The following is a 13,362-nucleotide window of genomic DNA, read 5'->3' as shown; positions in this document are numbered from 1 at the left end:
GATGCAGCAGAGAGAGGGGGACAGGCGATGTAGCAGAGAGAGGGGGACAGGCGATGCAGCAGAGAGAGGGGGACAGGCGATGTAGCAGAGAGAGGGGGACAGGCGATGCAGCAGAGAGGGGGACAGGCGATGTAGCAGAGAGGGGGGCACAGGCGATGCAGCAGAGAGGGGGACAGGCGATGTAGCAGAGAGAGGGGGACAGGCGATGCAGCAGAGAGAGGGGGACAGACGATGCAGCAGAGAGAGGGGACAGGCGATGCAGCAGGGAGAGGGGGACAGGCGATGCAGCAGAGAGAGGACAGGCGATGCAGCAGAGAGGGGGACAGGTGATGAAACAGAGAGAGGGGGACAGGCAATGTAGCAGAGAGAGGGGGACAGGCGATGTAGCAGAGAGAGGGGGACAGGCGATGTAGCAGAGAGAGGGGGGCACAGGCGATGTATACGGCACAGTGAGGAAGTAGGTGCCCGTTTATATTTCAGTGACGATGTACAATGGGACCGGACTATGGCGGTGCTGCCCTAAGAGGAGCCTTTTGTCTGGGTTCTGGGCCGACCGCATGATCCGAGAGATATGGGTGCCCCTATGTCCTGGGGATACTGTGGATATAGTAGATCTGGTCAGGGTGTCACTGGTTATATCTCTCAGTAGGGCACGCCCGGCTTACAGCAAATCAGGAAAGGGAAGATAAAATAGTACGAGTGTGGCGCATCGGACGGAACATTACACGGACCGGGTGGAATATATACAGCGGCGAGAAAAGGTTTGTGAACCCCAATAATAATTACGGAAACTCCATAGGTTTTCCATGATAACCTTCTTGAATCAAAACCAGTCTTTTCTTAAATATCCAAGAGGGTATTATATTAACCAATTCCATGTCTTCTGAAACAAAAAGATGTATGAATTAGACAAACAATGAGTAATTAGGAGTCAGGGTATGCGAAAAAGTAAGTGATACCTTGGTTTTATCATCAGCTAAATTAAAGGGGATAATTAGAATCTGGTGTTTATATAGGGTGGGGCGTCCCAAACTCACACCTGAAGAGCTACCTAATTATTTAAAGATCAGAAACTTTGTGAGTTTGGTCTTCACCATACAGGTGTGTGGAAAGACTTCATGCCACGATCAAAATAAATCTCGGAGGACCTCAGAAAAACAGTTATTGATGCTCATCAGTCTAGAAAGGGTTACAAAGCCATTTCTATGGATTTGGCGCTCCACCAATCTACTGTCAGACAGATAGTCTACAAATGGAGATAGTTCAAGACCACAGTCACACTACCCAGGAGCGGTCGTCCTACCAAAATCTCTCCAAGAATAAACCGGCAAATCATCCAGGAAGTCACAAAGAACCCCAGAGTAACATCCAAGGATCTGCAGGCTACTCTCGCCTCGGCTAATGCGAGTGTTCATGACTCAACTATCAGAAAAAGACTGAACAAGAACGGTGTTCATGGATGGATAGCCAGGAGGAAACCACTGCTCTCTTAGAAGAACATTGCTGCCCGTCTGAAGTTCATCAAAGAAAACATAGATGGTCCACAAGCTTCTGGAACAATGTTCTCTGGGCAGACGAGTCAAAGGTAGAACTTTTGGGGACTCAATGAGAAACGTTATGTTTGGTGAAAACCAAACACTGTGATCGAACAGAAGAACCTCATCCCAACAGTCATGCATGGTGGTGGGAGTGTGATGGTTTGTGGCTGCTTTCCTGCTCAGGACCTGAGCGGCTTGCCATCAGTGACACCACCATGAATCCTGCATTGTATCAGAAGATTCTAGAGGAGAATGTCAAGCCATCTCTGTCCATGAGCTAAAGCTGAACTGAAAGTGGGTTATGCAGCAAGACAATGATCCTAAACATACAAGCAGATCTACAAAAGAATGGCTGCAGAAGATGACATTCAGCATTTTAGAATGGCTTAGTCAAAGTCTGGAGCTAAACCCATAGAAATGTTGTGGGAGGACCAGAAGTGAGCTGTCCATGCAAGGAAGCCCTCAAATGTCACCGAGTTGCAGCAGTTCTGTAAGGAGGAATGGGCCAAAATTCCTCAAACCCGATGTGAGAGACTGACCAGCAGTTACAGGACACGCGCAGTTGGAGTAATTACTGCTCAAGGGGGCGCCACCAGGTACTGAATCTAAAGGGTCACATACTTTCTCACGCGTGGATACTGAATGTTGAATCATTTGTGGATAAATGTTGAAAAAGTGTCATGTTTTTGTGTAATTTGTTTGATCGGGTTATCGTTATCTATTATTCGAACTTAGATTAAGATCTAATAACATTTTAGGTTTGAAATATGTAAAAATCGTAAGCGATTCACAAACGTTTTCTCGCCAGTGGGCTAAACGCATCCACTACGTGGAGATCCCCGAGGGAAGGGTGATAGGGTTAGGAAGCTCGATCCAGCCCACTATTGCTACACTGGGGGCTGCCATCCACCCGTAAGCTAGTGAGTATCTGATCCCGCCTGGGTCAGGCGTCGACCCATTGCCCCCGGTACCGGAGAGATACTGTGCCTTACTCTTTGCCATTTTTCATATGAGGTGCGGTAATCTAAAAGACGAAACTGCTGTATGCCCAGTTTGTGTCTGGCACAGTTACCTAGAGAAGGTTAAATTGCATATAGATTGAGTACATTTGTAGGCGAATTTGTTTATACTATTACAGCCTGGGTATATCCAAATATTACATATATGTGAATTATTGTAATGTTGATATCTGACTATGTAATGTTGGGGGCAACATTGAATTTAGTTAGGGGAGAGTGTAACCGCCCTCCTAAAGGGTTACTAGCAGGTTAGTACCGTATATGTTGGGCCCCACCCTGTGTTACCATAGGTATTCTGACATCACGGAAGAGCAGTTAGGCTAGGAGGAAGGTTCCAGACAGGAGGTTTTTGGAGGATACGAGGAGAGGAGCCTCAGGGAGAGAAGATGGGGATAGACATAAAATAGTAGAACAGACCAAGTCCCCCTTTATTTATTATGTTGTAGAGAGGGACAGTGCCATTTAAGTTAGGATCCCAGAAGAAGGCTAATGGAGTTCAGCAGGTCCCAAAGATGGGAAAGTGGCACCCCACAGAGGGCACCTCAGAAAAGAGGGCTCCCAGGTGTCGGCGGATCGTCTCTAACCGAGAAACCGCAGTAATACTCATCTCTGTACGGAAGTGGTAGTTCCCATCTGTAACGGGTGCTCACCATAAACAAGACGGGACCGTAAGGCCGAGTTGGGGATGTTAGTGTTCACCGACCTCCAGCTGCGTGAGCGCGTCCGGAGTGCAGAGTGATAGTCGTATAGCCGGGTCAGGGTTGGAGAAGTGAGGATAGTCGTAATACTCGCTGTGGTCAGGGGTTGGAGAAGTCGGATGGTTGTAGAGGGTAGCCCGGGTCTAAGGGCGGAGAAAGTAGAGGTCCAGAAGCAAGCCGAGGTAGGGAGAAGTCGGGGGTCCAGGTAGAAGCCGAGGTCAAAACACAGAGACAAGACAGGATCAAAAATGTACAAGGCAACAGGACAAGGCAGCAGAAGCTTGAGGTAAGCACTACGTTCAGGAACGAAGAATCATGCTCAGCCAATTTGCCAAAGGGCTGGCTGAGCATATGAAGGGCAGGTGACCAATGAGCAGCCAGCAAGCAGCTTAGCATGAACCGCCCACTCGGTAGCAAGCGCCCAATGGTAGGACGGAGGCGGAGTGAGCCGCAGGTGCAGGCGATCCTGGTTTAGTGTGGAGTTTACCAATAAACCCCTCGCGTGCTCTTCATGATGCGGCGCCGGTGCGTGGTTTCCGGCGGCCGTCATGAGTCACCCGTGTCGGGACGTGACGCGGGGGCGGGGCCTAAGCCCAAACCTGGAGGTATCCCAGCCAAAATACCCGTAATGGGCCGAGTGTAACCCGGGTAATACAGATGATAATTCCGAAGCAACAATGGGGGGCCCGGTCCGAAGCAACAATGGGGGGCCCGGTCCGAACCAGCAGAGCAACTAAGTCAAGAGTGGACACATGGAAGCGCAGTATTCATGTATAACTCCTGGAAGAATGGTGCAATGCTGTCGCACGAGTGTGGGACGTCCCCTGGGGACATGAATAAAAGACTGATGTCCTATAAAAGTTATAGGCGCCCATTATTTCCATCCTTGCCACCTCATCACCCAGCCGCCTGAATCCTGCACCCCGAGTCCTGGCAGCCCATGCTGAGCCGCAAACACTGCCCAACGATGTATCCCTCCCGCACGGCTCATAGGGCGATTACACTAGGATCAGCGCAGGGGCACTCAGGGTTCATATCATGGTGGGGTTTCACAGCTCCCGCGCCCGGCGGGCCAATAGGAAGCCGCCACATCATCAGGTTTGGCATCCAAAAGGCCCACGAGACGCGGGAGCTTACTACTTTGCCGAGATCCCGGCGTCACCTTTAGAGGTCTGTGTCTCGGGAAGCAGGGGGTCCCCGAAGCTGAAATGAATGGGGTTCAGCTCCGGAGACCCCCTGCACCAATCCTGTGTTAAAAAAAAACCGAATAATTTTACAATAAGTATGAATTGCTCCTTTAAAGTCTCAGGCGACGCGTCACTTCAGCCCTAAGAATGGAAGAGACGATGAAACAGGACGGCGTGCTCTCACTTTAGCCCGGCTCCGACGCGTGTTGGGACCAGGACCTGCCCCTTTACAGCAGGGAGGGGAAATAAGGGGGGTGGGACGACGCGTTAACACTTACTGCGCCAGGCCGTTTGCCAACTTAATTAGCTCGTCACGAAACCGGACCCTTGTTTCCAGCGGACGGCTCTACTGTTTCCCGGCCGATTAAAAAGGGAGGCTTGATGATTTAATTATGGCGTGTGCTAATTCACCCGTGACGGCCCGGGTTACGTTTCCCGTGCTGGGTACATGCCTGGTTTGGTTTACAGATCACTGACAGGACCAATTTAGCATTTAATTATAGGGAGGATTTGGGTCACAAAGGAGAGCGCGCTGGCTGGGGACAGGCGCGTCACTAACACTCGCTGCCCGGGAAGAAAAGGGAACGTGCAGACTTTGGGATGAGATGACATCTCAATTGCCTCAGCTTACCCCAAACACATTAACTGTAAAGTGATTAATGCAGCGTGAATGGGCGCTCCCGTTACAATGTAACACAGTCCGGCACTGCGCCTCTCTCCCTTACTTAACAGCCAGCCCGCCAAACCAATCTGCAGCGGCTGCAGTAATTACCTGTCTGTGGGACTTGCATAGTGTAAGGCAGGGGCGGGCCAACTCAAATCCTCGAGGGCCACCAACAGGTCAGGTCTTCAGGATATCCCTGCTTCAGCAAAGGTGGCTCAAACAGTGGCTCAGTCAAAGACTGAGCCACCTGTGCTGAAGCTGGGGCTGATTGAGCCACCTGTGCTGAAGCTGGGGCTGATTGAGCCACCTGTGCTGAAGCTGGGGCTGATTGAGCCACCTGCGCTGAAGCTGGGATGGATTGACCCACCTGTGCGGAAGCTGAGATGAATTGAGCCACCTGTGCTGAAGCTGGGATGAATTGAGCCACCTGTGCTGAAGCTGTGACTGATTGAGCCACCTGTGCTGAAGCAGGGATAGCCTGACCACGGACCTGTTGGTGGCCCTTGATGACTGCCGTTGCCCCCCCCCCCCCCCTGATGTAAGACTGGCGAGGGGGCCTTAAGCAGCCTGTGCTGGACTTGTGACGAGGGGAATGCCCCTGCCATGTAACACCCTTCCCCCGCCCCCTCCCCCTCCCCAGGTTGAATATTTGCACAGCACCCATTTTTAGAAGACAACGCTCACTACAACTCTAACATCTGCCTCGCAACTCAGGAAATGTTCAACCCCCTTAAATCAGTGTAACTCAGCAGCTACAATGTATTCTTATACTACAAAGCTAACATTATCTATTGTTACAGTTTGCAGCTCAAACTGCTGGGAACGTAACAACATATTATCACAGACAGGAAAGTGTTACAAAGATCTTGCACTGCTGGGGAGGTGGGCATAGAAATAAAAGGATGCGCAGTGTATTAAAAACTCATTAAAATGGCAGCAAGAGTTGAATTTGAAAATAAAAAAAGGGTAGTAAGTATTATCTAACGCTACAGAACTGGGTTATTAAAAACACATGTGGGATAATGCTGGGACCGCTCCTTTAATACTGATAAGGGGTCTCTACACACTATCACAATTTGGCTTCATGTTTCTCCACCTGTCTCAGTAATTTTTACAATGTATCCATTTGTCCCCTTCTCCCTCTCCCCACACTCCCTCTCCCCTTCTCCCCACACTCCCTCTCCTCGCATTCCCCTCCCCGAACTCCTCTCCCCTTCTCCCTCCCTCTCCCCTTCTCCCACACTCCCTCTCCCCTTCTCCCGCACTCCCTCTCCTCGCATTCCCCCCTCCCCGAATTCCTCTCTCCCTCTCCCCCTCCCCGAACTCCTCTCTCCCTCTCCTCGCATTCCCCCTCACCGAACTCCTCTCTCCCGTACTCCCTCTCCTCGCATTTCCCCTCCCCGAACTCCTCTTCCTCTCCCCACACTCCCGTACTCCCTCTCCTCGCATTCCCCCTCCCCGAACTCCTCTCTCCCTCTCCCCTTCTCCCTCTCTCCCTCTCCCCTTCTCCCGCACTCCCTCTCCCTGCACACTGCTGATGGATGCCTCCTCCTATTTCTCACTGTCCCTCTGGTCTGTTTATTGCCCTGTCTGCTTATTCACTATCCCCTCTGCCACAGTCTAGAACATTTAGCCGCAGCCAAAATGCTGCCGCCGCCGCCAAACATCGCCATCGGGACAAACCACTGGCACGTCTCCTGGCCGCAGCTCACCACTTGACATTTCACCGCGCTCCAAAAATGTCCGCCGCGCACATTCACCAATAACGTTCACGTGCGCACCCAATGTCCACCGCGCGCGCTCCCGCACCCAACCGCCCACTCCAACAGAAAGTGCGCTCCCGGGCCCGACAAACCAGCGCCGACAAGCACGCTTAAATGTCCCGCACATGAACGCTACACGTCCTGCTTTGAAGCGCCATCTTTAAATGTCCCGCGTTTGGTTGTGGCTAATCGCCCCGTTCCGTCTCCGCCTCATCTCCCTTAAGTTGTTACCTGGCATTTACATAAGGGTTAAACTCGTGTAGTAACAGAGGAGGGAGAGGGAGGAGCGGGTGTGATACCTTTAATGGGACCAACAAGTAGTTCATATGTTACAAGCTTTCCAACCTCTCATCAGGTTTGGGTTCTTCTAATGGAATCTCTTGGAACCCAGTACCGCTCGCCCAGAAGAAGAGAGAGAACTCTCCGAAGATTGTCCTATAATATCAATTGTTAGTCCAAGTATGGAAAAGGTCTCACATAATACTGAAGTATATACTGTTTGTGAGAATAATTTTAAATATAAAAGAGAAACTAGAAGATGTGCTGGGGGATAGTACACAGTATAATGCCCCTCGTTACGTTCTCCCAAATACATCAAACCAAAAAGAAATCGCTAATATCTGGAGAACACAATTACTGAGCGTGAAGCCCGCAGAAAGTGCTGGATCAGCACGATGCGATGCTGTGATTTATTACACCATACCATGTCACCGGTTCCCGAATCTGTACCAGTGCCGGAACTTACCATGGTTTATTTGGTATGTAATATTTAGAGCTCAAGCCGAAATAGCCCAGAGCAACGTAGCAGAGCAAGTTATTTATAGGGGCATAAAACGCCGGCATTTCAATAATATGAAAGTAATGAAAATAAAGCCAACAGATATTATTAACCTATAAATTACACACATCGAGAGGCAGACACAGAGCTGACCTGTGGCTCTGCTAATGACACAGCCGTCCCTACCCTATGGAGGGACACGAACGGTGGCTATGTCACCATGTGGTCACACACCACGTGATGGCATCACCCCGATACAAAAACAATAAGCGAGGTTCCAGTAACAACAATACAAAACGTCACAATCAATGCAATTATTTAACTTCAACGGTGTCCAAAAGAGAAAACTAAGCCCCAGTAATCGTGGCTTCCGATAAAGCAGCAATATCACATTCCCACCTTTTCTTATTATTATTTGTATATGTAAAGCCTGTGACAATGTTTAATTCTACATTCTGTACCTACGCTGGCAATCGTTTGGTGCTCCTGTTATAAATCTGTCAAAATCCTGATTGTGTGCCCAATGAAATGGCCGCCAACTGACATTGCGCTGCAGTCTGTGAAATGCTGCAATGTAACATTATATTACTAAGTGTAACACATTATTGTTACAGCTTTTCAGAGCAATAGACAGTCTGCTGTTTGGAATACAGCAACAGATCGGTTTGTGATACTTTGCTCCCAAAGGGCAGCGCTCAAAAAGGTGCGCCACAGCCTGTTTCAAATGAGGATATGGATGTGACTTTGTAACTGGTTGCTGTAGCACCCAAAGGATGATCAGTACATTAAAAATATAATTAAAAAATGACATTAGGAGTGTAAAAAAATGCGCACAGTATTATCTAATACTACAGAACTGATTTAAAAAAATAAAATAAAAAAACACAGGATTTGACATGTTTCGCTGCTAGACGTACAGTAATAGTTGAAGCCGCGATGTTTAGAAGCAGAGCGTCCCATTTCCGCGTTCTGTCAGAGCTTCCGAAACGTGTCAGTGCGTCAGTGCCTGTCCCCCGGGACCGGCGCCGTACAAAACCTTTTTAAAATGGACCTTTTTATTTTGCGTGACGATTAAGTATGCAAAGAAGAAAAAAAAAAAAAACAACAACCAGAAAGCACTTTCATTTAAGAATCAGCCTGTTTCTAATTAAACTGGCAACGGTAACTGGTTGCCTAAGTTTTAATCAGTTTCAATCACCTATTGATCTGCATACAGCAGCTAAGCAAAAATCATCTAAGTAAGAGATGATTGGGGAATAGCACAAACTGAGAGCAGAGAGTGCGGCCTCAGGAAATAAGTCCTGTTTTAAGCATCCGATAAAGGAGCGTTCCAATCCAGCAGCCCTGGGCCCACCGCAAAATGACTTTAACTAACCAGCAGAAATTTATCATCTTCAGCCAAAATCAATGTGCAGATCAATCCCCCCAAACGCTGCTTGTCTGCAGGGACTCACTGGCAATTTAGGGAAATTACAACCATGTAAATGCTTGTACTTTTAATTGAACCGTTTCATCAAGACGCCTTCCGCGGGCTGCCCCTTCATCTATCTGCCCCGGATCGGGCTGGGGCAGTTTGTCTTCTAAAAGCTCTACTGCAGGCATTAGCTCAGGTGTGTGGGGGGGACGGGGGGACACAGGGACAAAGCAAAGAGCCAACTCAGAACTGCGGGGCAGCAGGTCAGAGCGTTTCTGCAACTTCACGTGCAAGGGGAGACAGAACGGGAGAGGGACGGAAGGGAACAGGGGAGAGGGACGGAGGGAAGGGGGGGGGAGAGAGGGACGGAGGGAAGGGGGGGAGAGAGGGACGGAGAGGAAGGGGGGGAGAGAGGGACGGAGGGAAGGGGGGAGGAGAGGGGGGACGGAGAGAAGGGGGGGAGAGAGGGACGGAGGGAAGGGGGGGAGAGGGGACGGAGAGAAGGAGGGAGAGGGGGACGCGTGGGGATGAGGGGGAGACGGTGAGGGAGGGGGAACGAGGGGGGACGGGGGGAGAGAGGGACGAGGGAGACGGAGGCGGAGGGAACGGGGAGAGAGGGACGGATTGAAGGGGAGGAGCGAGGGACGGAGGGAAGGGGGAAGCGAGGGAAGGGGGGGGGAAGGGCGGGAGAGAGGGACGGAGGGAAGGAGGGGAGCGAGGAGGACGGAGGGAAGGGGGGAGAGAGGGACGGACGGAGGGAAGGGGGAGCGAGGGACGGAGAGAAGGGGGGAGCGAGGGACGGAAGGGGAACGGGGAAGAAGGGGACGGGGAGAATTTGGAGAGGAAAACAATAGAAAAACAGAAGGTGGTCAGACAATGGGCTGAAATAAAGTGACAGCTAAAGAGATAGAGACAGAAGAAAAAAATGTAAATAAATACGGAGGAAGAGAAAAGAACGCTGGAATAGAAGCGGAGACAGAAAGGAAGAGGAGAAAAACAGAAGAGACCGCCGGAGTGCGAGCCCCGGCGTGCAGCACCAGCAGCCGCAGACACCGTTAATTAGGCGGTGAAAATGGCGGCACAGAACGGGAGCTGTCTGCTCTGGGGAGCAGAAGGATGGATGGCGCACACTGACAGTTGTTTGGGGGCTTAATTGGTTTTGCAAGAAAGTTAAATTCAAATAAACGCACAGACTCCCCACTTACTGGCAGGAATAAAAGACGTACAGACTGGTTAAAGGTGATGGGAAAACTTTTTTATGACTTTAAACTAGCGCTTCCTGCGGGATTGTTTCCGCTCGGTGGTTCCTAATATATTATGGAGCTTTTTTCCCCCTCTTCTCTGATTTTTTTGTTTTTGCTAAAATCAATTAGCTATAGTTTATTGCTTGGCTGCCGACCCTGTGTTTCCTTCTGCACATGAAAAATATCATTAAATGTATGTGCCAGCCAGCGATTTCTCAGCCCCACAAGCCTTAGATATTCTTCAGTAAAGAAAAAATAGGGGCAAATAAAACAAAAGTATCAGGAATTAAAACTGGTGGCAGTCACAGGGGACGGGGGGAGAGGACTGTTTCAGGGGACGGGGGGATAGGATTGTTTCAGGGGACGGGGGAGAGGACTGTTTTCAGGGGACGGGGGAGAGAGGACTGTTTCAGGGGACGGGGGAGAGGACTGTTTCAGGGGACTGGGGGAGAGGACTGTTTCAGGGGACGGGGGAGAGGACTGTTTCAGGGGACCGGGGGGAGAGGACAGTTTCAGGGGAACGGGGGAGAGGACTGTTTCAGGGGACGGGGGGGAGAGGATTGTTTCAGGGGACGGGGGAGAGGACAGTTTCAGGGGAACGGGGGAGAGGACAGTTTCAGGGGAACGGGGGGAGAGGACTGTTTCAGGGGAACGGGGGAGAGCACTGTTTCAGGGGAACGGGGGAGAGGGACTGTTTCAGGGGACGTGGGAGAGGACTGTTTCAGGGGAACGGGGGAGAGGACTGTTTCAGGGGACGGGGGGATAGGATTGTTTCAGAGGACGGGGGGGATAGGATTGTTTCAGGGGACGGGGGGAGAGGACTGTTTCAGGGGACGGGGGAGAGGACTGTTTTCAGGGGACAGGGAGAGAGGACTGTTTCAGGGGACAGGGGAGAGGATTGTTTCAGGGGACGGGGGGGAGAGGACTGTTTCAGGGGACGGGCAGATAGGATTGTTTCCGTGGGGGGGGGGGGGGTGGTGGAGGGTTTGAGAGGGGGGGGGTGGAATATTGCTGCACAAACAAGTTCTCATCCTATTGAGGCCAGTAAAAAAAAAATCAATACCTGGCAGCTCTATTTCTGCACAGAACTTGCCGAGTCCGGATTAAGTCTGCAGAGCGATATACACAGCACAGCACTATACAAGAGATATACACAGCACAGCACTATACAGAGATATACAGCACAGCACTATACAGAGATACACACAGCACAGCACTAATACGGAGATACAACTCACAGCACTATACAGATATACACAGCACAGCACTATACAGAGATATACACAGCACAGCACTATACGGAGATATACACAGCACAGCACTATACAGAGATATACACAGCACAGCACTATACGGAGATATACACAGCACAGCACTATACAGAGATATACACAGCACAGCACTATATCGGAGATACAACTCACAGCACTGTACAGATATACACAGCACAGCACTATACAGAGATATACACAGCACAACACTATAACAGAGATATACACAGCACAGCACTATACAGAGATATACACAGCACAGCACTATACAGAGATATACACAGCACAGCACTATACAGAGATATACACAGCACAGCACTATACAGAGATATACACAGCACAGCACTATACGGAGATACAACTCACAGCACTATACAGAGATATACACAGCACAGCACTATACAGAGATACAACTCACAGCACTATACAGATATACACAGCACAGCACTATACAGAGATACACAGCACAGCACTATACAGAGATACAACTCACAGCACTATACAGAAATACACCTCACAGCACTATACAGAGATACACAGCACAGCACTATACAGAGATACACCTCACAGCACTATACAGAGATATACACAGCACAGCACTATACAGAGATACACAGCACAGCACTATACAGAGATACACCTCACAGCACTATACAGAGATACACCTCACAGCACTATACAGAGACACACCTCACAGCACTATACAGAGATACACCTCACAGCACTATACAGAGATACACCTCACAGCACTATACAGAGACGTAGGGGACGGGCCCTCTTAGTGCAGCTACTCTCAGGGAGAGAGAATGTGTGTGTGTCAATGATAGTCAGTATAGTGGTAATGAGTATGTATATATGTCCCACCAAAGCTCTGTGTTACTGTCCCATGCTGCCTTCTAATCCTCCACAATAACAGGACAGGGTTTCACGCACAGATCTGTGGAGGGGTTACAGGCGGCTAGAAACTTTACAAGAGTCCCAATAATGTTTTGTGTGACGTTTTTTTCTGTGTAGAAGCTCGGCCCTTCTTTATAATGTCGCATGTTTACTTCCATGGGGTTTCTGGTAGGATACTCACTTACATACGTGTAGGATACTCACTTATATAACGGGGTAGGATACTCACTTATATACGGGGTGGGATACTCACTTATATACGGGGTAGGATACTCGCTTATATACGGGGTAGGATACCTCACTTATATACAGGGTAGGATACTCGCTTATATACGGGGTGGGATACTCGCTTATATACGGGGTAGGATACTCACTTATATACGGGGTAGGATACTCACTTATATACAGGGTAGGATACTCGCTTATATACGGGGTAGGATACTCACTTATATACGGGGTAGGATACTCACTTATATACTGGGGTGGGATACTCACTTATATACGGGGTAGGATAACTCGCTTATATACAGGGTAGGATACTCGCTTATATACGGGGTAGGATACTCGCTTATATACGGGGTAGGATACTCACTTATATACGGGGTAGGATACTCACATTATATACGGGGTAGGATACTCGCTTATATACGGGGTAGGATACTCACTTATATACGGGGTAGGATACTCACTTATATACGGGGGTTGGGATACTCACTTATATACGGGGTAGAATACTCGCCTTATATACAGGGTAGGATACTCGCTTATATACGGGGTAGGATACTCGCTTATATACGGGGTAGGATACTCGCTTATATACGAATGTAGGATACTCACTTACATATGGGGTAGGATACTTCGCTTACATACGGGGTAGGATACTCACTTA

The 13,362-nt window shown here is 49.5% G+C and overlaps 1 protein-coding gene across 1 annotated transcript in view; it reads right to left on the bottom strand.

Moving 5' to 3' along the window:
• MAP2K5 (mitogen-activated protein kinase kinase 5) overlaps positions 1–13,362 on the bottom strand; it is a 141,834-nt gene that overhangs the window by 92,917 nt on the left and 35,555 nt on the right. The window lies entirely within an intron of this gene.

Source organism: Ascaphus truei, chromosome 18 (genome assembly GCF_040206685.1).
Source record: "Ascaphus truei isolate aAscTru1 chromosome 18, aAscTru1.hap1, whole genome shotgun sequence".
NCBI lineage: Eukaryota > Metazoa > Chordata > Amphibia > Anura > Ascaphidae > Ascaphus > Ascaphus truei.
Note: the sequence above shows the minus strand (reverse complement) of the source record. Positions and strands in the feature narration are given on the sequence as shown.